Source organism: Erpetoichthys calabaricus, chromosome 11 (genome assembly GCF_900747795.2).
Source record: "Erpetoichthys calabaricus chromosome 11, fErpCal1.3, whole genome shotgun sequence".
NCBI lineage: Eukaryota > Metazoa > Chordata > Cladistia > Polypteriformes > Polypteridae > Erpetoichthys > Erpetoichthys calabaricus.
This window is the reverse complement of record NC_041404.2, coordinates 32,475,750-32,481,749: the sequence shown is the minus strand read 5'-3', so window position 1 is coordinate 32,481,749 and position 6,000 is coordinate 32,475,750.

The window sequence follows — 6,000 nt, the reverse complement described above, 5'->3', positions numbered from 1 at the left end:
TGAGCGGTGCCTGGTTTCCTCCAAACGTGACACCTGGCATTCACACCAAAAGAGTTCAATCTTTGTCTCATCAGACCAGAGAATTTTCTTTCTCATGGTCTGAGAGTCCTTCAGGTGCCTTTTGGCAAACTCCAGGCAGGCTGCCATGTGCCTTTTACTAAGGAGTGGCTTCTATCTGGCCACTCTACCATACAGGCGTGATTGGTGGATTGCTGCAGAGATGGTCGTCCTTCTGGAAGGTTCTTCTCTCTCCACAGAGGACCTCTGGAGCTCTGACAGAGTGACCATCGGGTTCTTGGTCACCTCTCCCCTGATTGCTCAGTTTAGATGGCCGGCCAGCTCTAGGAAGAGTCCTGGTGGTTTCGAACTTCTTCCACTTACGGATGATGGAGGCCACTGTGCTCACTGGGACCTGCAAAGCAGCAGAAATTTTTCTGTAACCTTCCCCAGATTTGTGCCTCAAGACAATCCTGTCTCGGAGGTCTACAGACAATTCCTTTGACATCATGCTTGGTTTGTGCTCTGACATGAACTGTCAACTGTGGGACCTTATATAGACAGGTGTGTGCCTTTCCAAATCATGTCCACTCAACTGAATTTACCACAGGTGGACTCCAATGAAGCTGCAGAAACATCTCAAGGATGATCAGGGGAAACAGGATGCACCGGAGCTCAATTTTGAGCTTCATGGCAAAGGCTGTGAATACTTATGTACATGTGCTTTCTCAGTTGTTTTATTTTTAATAAATTTGCAAAAATCTCAAGTAAACTTTTTTCACGTTGTCATTATGGGATGTTGTGTGTAGAATTCCGAGGGAAAAAAATGAATTTAATCCATTTTGGAATAAGGCTGTAACATAACAAAATGTGGAAAAAGTGATGTGCTGTGAATACTTTCCGGATGCACTGTAAGTGTGTGCATAGATCAACATGTGTATATATGTATTATACCATTTTATATACAGTATATATATATATATGTATTAGTAGTAGTACTTGAAGTATTGTGACACATAATGGTGAAATACTTATTTGCATCTCAACAAACATACAACATGTCGCTGCTCCCTGGTGCCGTAATAAACAAGAACCTGGCTAACTGTACTTTATTTGATAGCTTACCTGATGTACTCCTTATTCCTGTTTCTCAGCTCACATTGTGTCATTGCTAAAGGTGCAATATAAATCACAAATATTAGCACCACTGTGTTCTGGGTGGGCGTGCGTTTTTATTCTTTTTGTGAAAGACAAGTCCATGTAGTTATGCAGTGGAGAATATCGATTCACTATTTTTCTAAAGCACCCTATGATAATGCCAGCTGTCAAAGGTGGTATATAAAATAAAGAGTGGCATTGCCATCCTAAGGGGTGCTCCCTTCCTGTGGGCAATCAATTTTTTCTACTCTGTGAGAGACAATTATTTGCCTCATTGTGCAGAGGCGAGTCCCACTGCTCATGGCACCATACAAAATATAAACCGGTTGACAAAGCCACATGAGCTGAAGTAACACAGTGTGTTGACACATAGAGTACATTTTCTGCAAAAGCAACTGCATGTTATGATAGAGGGAGCCATATTCTTCATGCCGTGGTCCTCACCATTCATACTGGCCTAGTCCTGCAAACCTCCGTGCCAGTGTGTTGGCACACATTAAATGAAAGGCAGCAGTGCTGAGATGGATATTCTTCACTAGGCTATAAGGTTCTTTAAGGTATATTCTGTATTGTAATAGGTGCTTTATAAAACACTCATTCTCTGCCATATAATTTTCTCGCAGATGTGTAATGCCTTGTGACAGTGCTCATTGTGTAAGGTGTTATATAAAATGTCCACAGATTCATGCTGCTGGAGGACGGGTTATTCTGTAGGGCTCTGTCAGCCGCCATGTTAACCTGGTTGCTGCGAAAGGCGTTATATAAACTGTAGACCGATTGACGTAACCTTTAAGTATTGCATTACTATACTGGCTCGCTTTTTTTCTCCCAAAAGTCAACGAAAATGAAGGACTACAGAAAAGGATATGCCGAGCTGCGGTGTATGAACTGCGCTGTATAAAACCGCTGAACTGACGACATATTGAGACAGGATCGTTCGCTGATCTTTTCTTTCAGTGTCGCTGTAGCAGATGGTCGAGATGTTCGCTCAGAGCTGGTCACCAGAGCTGATCGCCCACGGTTTCTTATGTCTCCGAGCACAAAGCGGAGGAGGTCTGCGTGGGCGGGTCTGGTGGGTCATCTTAAAGGCTAATTGGGTCAGCTCGTGCGGCTTCTCAAGAGCACAAAGGCAAGGCAGATGGCTAATGATGAGGACTCATCTGCGGGCACTCTAGTGCCCTTTGGGTAGTCACTTGACAAAGGCCAGGTGGTCAGCTCAAAGGAACACAGAAAACTCTCCATTACATCGTAATTAAGCCTAAAAAGAGCACAGCAACGAAAAAGCAGGGTATGAGCGCGTCCCTCAATGGGGCGAAGTCGACGGGCAAATTGAAGTTGCTAAAGCCGGCTTCAAACTGAATGAGTCAGCAGAGGCAGGCGACTGACTGCGCATGTGACGAAGTGCGAGGAGTTGAGGACAATGCGCTTGTGTGCCTCGGGCGCCACACTCTGGCGTACAATGGAATAACAGAACGGCGGATTACACAACGCGAAAGGACAAAAATCAATCAATCAATCTGTCCGATATTTTGAAGAAGCTGTTTGATGAGCTGTAGTCATACTGAGATTCACGAGCTCCCCAAACCTCTGGCGGCCACACTGGGCCAGTTTACACCAGCAGACCTAACGGACTCGTCTTTGGGTTACGGGAGATAAACCAATGTGAACATGGGGAGAAAATGTAAAGTATCCATGTTCTGAATTCAGACCAAGGACATTAAATCCACGAGTTAGCAGAGCTAATCAGTGCACTACTGTGTTGCTCTGCAGATAAAATATTGTTATAATTTATCTCATAATAACATCTCATCTCCATCCATCCATCCATTTTCCAACCCGCTGAATCCAAACACAGGGTCACGGGCGTCTGCTGGAGCCAATCCCAGCCAACACAGGGCACAAGGCAGGAACCAATCCCGGGCAGGGTGCCAACCCACCGCAGGACACACACAAACACACCCACACACCAAGCACACACTAGGGCCAATTTAGAATCGCCAATCCACCTAACCTGCATGTCTTTGGACTGTGGGAGGAAACCCACGCAGACACGGGGAGAACATGCAAACTCCACGCAGGGAGGACCCGGGAAGCGAACCCAGGTCCCCAGATCAACATCTCATCTCATTTTCTGAAATCACTTTTCCTGGTGCAATTTGTGATGGAAGCGTGACTTAATGGTGGGGCTTGTGCACCTTAGGGCTGCATCGGAGCTCGGTCATCTGGAGGTTTGTGATCCAGGTAGGGTCTTCCTTGGCGAACAGATTTGTGCATTTTTGAGCACCTGGTGGGCATACAACCCATAAAACCTGGCTACTCTTAACCCAAAATGGACCATCTGGAGGACTTGCCACCAGCAGGAGGAAGGGTGAGGGTCAAGTGCGATGCCAGTGTGAATTTCCCCTTGGGATTAATAAAGTATCTATCTATCTATCAGTTTAGTGGCAGGTATAGGTGGCAAACTCCTAGATAGACAAGACCCTGGATATGGAGACTGGCTCCTAATAACATGGAATGTTCAATTCCCATTTGAAAGAATTAATGGAAAAGTTTACCTGGCATCTCTCCAAAGCATTTAAACTTTCTTCTAACACCCAGAGGAATGCACCCAGTAAGAAAGCAAAGTCCATCAGTCCTCATAACCTGCTAATCTTGGAGCCTACCCCAGCAATCATTAGGGGCAAGGCAGGAACAACCCCTAGACAAGGTGCCAGGCCATCACAGAGTAGCCCTAGTGTGTGTTTTGGTGTGTGTGTGTCCGCCCTGCGGTAGACTGGTGCCCTGCCCAGAGTATTGTTCCTGCCTTGTGCCCTTACTCTTTCACCATCATCACCAGGGCTATGGGAATTCTCCCGACTTGAAGGTTAAGCGGTGCCCCTTGAAGACCAAAGGAATTCTGTGTACCCACTTGTGGACTGATGCCAGCTCTGAGCCTGTTCATTGTTGAAGGGCCACACACCCAGAGGACATTTGAGCTGTTTGCAGCATTTCTTTTTTTTATGACCCCGCTTGTCCCCCATGAGGTCTGTCTACTGGATGAACAGGGCCAACATCCTACTAGTCTGTCAGGCCACTTTTCCCTCGCTGATGCCATGTGTGGGGTTGGGTACTTAGTGCTCCCTAGTGGCCTCCATCTTTCTGGCATATAGAAGAACTTTTCCTTTAGCCAGGGGTTGGTTCTCTCCCCAGGTGGGTCTTTCCACTGCTCTGTGCCATACCAGAGCCGTCTCTATCCCGGGTGACACCCTGCAAACCCGGCCACCCACTTCCATGACATGAATAGACAGGTTGGTTCAAACTTTACAGTAAGTTGGGTGGAAAACAGGCAAAGGGCTCTGAACCTCTGGGCGCCATATAACACAAAGTGGACCCTCGCCTCTTTACTGCAGTGTTCACACCACTGGCACTGGACTGGTTGATTTTCACTGTTGATCTGACAGAAATCCTCAGAGGTTTAGAAAGTCCCTCAGGGTTCAAATAACATTTTGGTAACTGTAGCTGTCACCCTGTCCACTCCCAGGATTAGTGGACACCAGGTAGCTCATCTTTAGATGGGCTCACCATTAGCTGTTGCTCTCATTGCCAAGTTCAAGTTTAAAACAGCATGAGGCCACTTCATGACACCCAGGCCAGACCGTTTCATTTTAATATGTGTGTCTCTTAAACTGGGTTATGGACTAATGAACAAAATCGTGAATTCAACAGAAACAACGGAGGAAGAAAAGCCTGAACTCGTTATTTGGTTCAATGAAAGACGGCCAATCCTCCTGGAGGACAAAGGCCTTTTGTTTTCAGTGGCTGAGTTTGGAGAGCAGCTTCACAAGCTGCTGTTACGAAAGACAACTTGGGGAGTTGCAGCAAAATATCTTTGCAAGAAACTTTGCTAAAGATTAAGAGCCGTGTCCATATCCATGACAGGCTCTACTCACAGGTCTATTTTTTGGGTGATTTACCTTGAAACTGAATAATATGAGCAAACCCAGGGACCGCTTTGCAGAGCACGTCTCGTGTCCCTCAGGCCAAAAACTTGGCTGGCAACACTATGGGAGTAAATGTAAACGTAAATATGGGAGAAGCCGCTTCTGGTTTTCATCCATTACAGGAAAAACAGAGCCAAGCTGGATGGGATGCCAGTCCATCAGTGGCTACACTCTGGCATCAAGACCAGTTTAGAGGTGTAACTCTGCGTGATTGCATCTGCTTGGATTGGTTAACTACAAAGAGAACATGCAAACTCCATTAAAGACTCCCCAGCTTAGGGTCAAACAAGGGTGCAAGTGCTGTGATGTGGCAGTTCCAGGTGGCTCTGTGACCACACTGGCATCCATGTGTAGTTGTGTGCGCTTCTGGTCACAGTCTGCTACTAAACCGTGGCATTTAAAGCAAGGCAGCCTAGTCGATGGGCTGTAAGCCCTAAAGAGGCTTGTTCATCTCATGCACTGATTTACTGCATGGCTCTATGTGAGCCACTTAACTGGTCCATGGTCACAATTTAGAAATATGGACAGTGGATTTGGAATAACTGACAGAGAAGAGCTTTCACTGCAGAAAGGCGCTTTAATACATCAAAAGAGTGTGGGTGCTGTCCCCACACAACTTACCGTGTCACCCTGAGCTCATAGTAGCACCTATAGTTAAAGTCAGAAGTTTACATACACTTACGGTGAATTCTCTGAAACTCACTTTATAATCCCTGCACAGATTTTATACTAACAAACTATAAATGTGGCATATCGTTTAAGACGTCTACTTTGTGAAGGCAAAAGTAATCCATCCATCCATTATCCAACCCGATATGTTCTAACTACAGGGTCACGGGGGTCTGCTGGAGCCAATCCCAGGTAA